Here is a 2,787-nt window from a genome sequence, read left to right as displayed (position 1 = left end):
GGAGTGGGCTGGTGCACAGCAGAGAGCAGGGAAAGAAGGAAGGCACTGTCCAGGAAAAGTAGCAGGAGGTAGCTATACTGAGACCCTTGTCAGTGCCAAGCATGGCTTCTTGTATCATGTGTTCCAAATCTCATATTCTTTCTGAAGTGAAACTGCTCAGTCATTTCCAACTCTTTGCGACCCCATGGACTGTAGCCTATCAGGCTCCTCCATCCATGGGATTTTCCAGGCTTGAGTACTGGAGTGGGTTGCCATCTCCTTCTCCAGGGATCTTCCCCACCCAGGGATCGAACCTGGGTCTCCCGCATTATAGGCAGACGCTTTTACCATCTGAGCCACCAGGGAAGCCACATTCTCTCTAGGAGCTGGAATTATGGTTTATATGGTCCACATTTCCCCCACGAGGAAAACAGGGCTCAAACAGGCTACGTCCCACAGCTAAGATATAGGTGGAACTGACTGCAGAAACTAGAGCTGGCTGACTCTGAAGCTAGTGCTCTTTCCACTTAATGTAAATCGCTGGAACTGAATTTCTATGAGAGCGGGGATCTTTGTCTGACTTGCTACCAATGTATATCAAGCATTTAGCGCTATCCACATAGTGAGTGTTCAGAAAGTGTTTGCTGAATGAATGAGTAAATGAACTAATCAAGACAAAACTACAACTGGCATGCAAACATCAACAGTCTTACATCTTTCTTCTTGAGCTGAGTCTCCATAGAAGTTGCAGATTGAACCCATCAAAACTGGGTGACTGTGTCTTGGCTTGCCAAGAGTTCAGAAATGACAAAACATGCACATTATCAACACTGTTCGCCAAAGTAATTAATGGCTAAAAGATGACCTGGCCAGGGACTTCCCTGGTAGCTCAGCTGGTAAAGAATCCGCCTGCAATGTGGGAGATCTAGGTTCGATCCCTAGGTTGGGAAGATCCCCTGGAGAAGGGAGCTGGCTAGGGAAGGATTCATTCTGGTTGGAGGGATGATTCCCACATGGCAGTCCTGACTCTGCAGGCTCTTTTGTTCTCCGGAGGCTGCCCATTCAGTCTCTCACTTGCCTTGCCTGCAGCTGCCCACTGGGACAGGACTGCTGCCAAGCAGAGCAAAGTCCAGGGCAAGCTGCCATCACTGATGCAGCTGACCTTATGTCTTACTCCTTTGCAGCTGGCTTCACACTTTTTATTTCAGCCTTGTCCTTGAATATGGTTCAAGTGAAAGTGGTTTAACATTTTAGTCAGTCCCTAATTCAGCACATTCTCAATTCAATTTAAACAATGCCAAACAGTATTTATAGTCATCTCACATAAGCAGCTCCTTGGAGTAACTTCATTGGAAATACTCCTCCATGCAATTTCTGTGAGAGACTTTAGGACTGTAGAAAAGACCAGAATTGACTGCATTCTCATAGATCGATGCTTCCATGTGTGTTGAGGACAAGGCTGGACCTCTGCCCCTGCATACGTTTGCATTGGGCACCTAGAATCAATACCCAGAGCAAATTTTCTTTATGTTGTTTGAATGCCAAAATACAACTCAACTGTGAACAAAGCATTTGAACCCTATAAGCTTCAATTTCTTATGCTGTCAATTAGGGCCAACATAATCTTATAAAATTCTTGAGAGTATTAAATGAAATAATGCAGTGCCTGGAGTTCTCTCATTACCGGATCCTGAGAGGACATGTGGCTTCCTCTGTTACACAGCATGAGGTGGCCCCTCAGGAATTAGTACCCAAGTCTCCCAACTCTGTGTTCATATGTTATCCTGGTGTGCTGTGATAAATCACTTCATTCATGTCTGACTCCGTGTGACCCTATGAACTGTAGCCCACCAGGTTCCTCTGTCTATGGGATTTTCCAGGCAAGAATACTTGAGTGGGCTGCCATGCCCTCCTCCAGGGAATCTCCCCAATCAAGGGATCAAACCCGCAACACCCACATCTCCTGCATTGACAAGTGTATTCTTTACCACTCGTGCCACCTGGGAAGCCCCTGTTATCCTGTTGCACCTTCCCAATTTATGACAGGAAGTAGAGCACATTTTGTATCTTATCCTGGCAATTTTCAATCTAAAAAGCCAATCTCGTGTTTGGTTTTTTTTTAAGAAAGAATAATATATAGATTATATTTAAAATAATTTTGTTCTTTGTTTTCAGAATGTTGAAACAGAGTTGGCCCTCCATAACCAGTTCGACCAACTGCAGATCCCAAAATATTTTTTAAAATATTCTAGGAAGCTCAAAAAATCAAAATCTGAATTTGCCATGCTCTGATAACTATTTACATAGTATTTACATTGTATTTACAACTATTTGCATAGTATTTACATTGTATTAGCTAGATTGATTTGAAGTAAATGGGAGAATGTGCTTAAGTTATATGCAAATACTATGTCATTTTAATAAGAGACTTGAGCATCCACAGATTTAGGCATCCTCAGGAGGTCCTAGAACCAACCCATTGCAGATACAAAGGGACAACTGTACTTCAGCCTCCCCCCACCCCCATTTGTTAATCATGAGCCTGGAGTATAATTATTTTTGTGTTTTTCATGGAATAGTAACTTGTCCTTAAATCAGAAAGCAGCTGTATAGAACTTTTTATTTTTCTATAGGAAAAAAAAGGCTGTGATTTTTTTAAATTCAAAAAACTGATTCTTAAGCCTGATACTGAATTAGGGAAAATTTGCACTGCCAGATATTTTAGCAATCACTTTCATTCAGTCAAATTATTACTCTAATAGGCTCACAAGAAATGCCTAATAGGTAATAACAAAAAGAGTCCACTGT

General features: G+C 42.3%; 1 non-coding gene across 1 annotated transcript; it reads right to left on the bottom strand.

Moving 5' to 3' along the window:
• Positions 1-272: 272 nt before the first annotated feature.
• On the bottom strand, positions 273-345 carry TRNAY-AUA (transfer RNA tyrosine (anticodon AUA)). The gene has a single exon. It is a non-coding gene; the product is annotated as a tRNA-Tyr (tRNA).
• Between the last annotated feature and the right edge of the window lie 2,442 nt (positions 346-2,787).

Source organism: Dama dama, chromosome 9 (genome assembly GCF_033118175.1).
Source record: "Dama dama isolate Ldn47 chromosome 9, ASM3311817v1, whole genome shotgun sequence".
NCBI classification, from domain to species: Eukaryota; Metazoa; Chordata; class Mammalia; order Artiodactyla; family Cervidae; genus Dama; species Dama dama.
The sequence above is the reverse complement of the archived record's forward strand: the minus strand, read 5'-3'. Positions and strand labels throughout refer to the sequence as shown.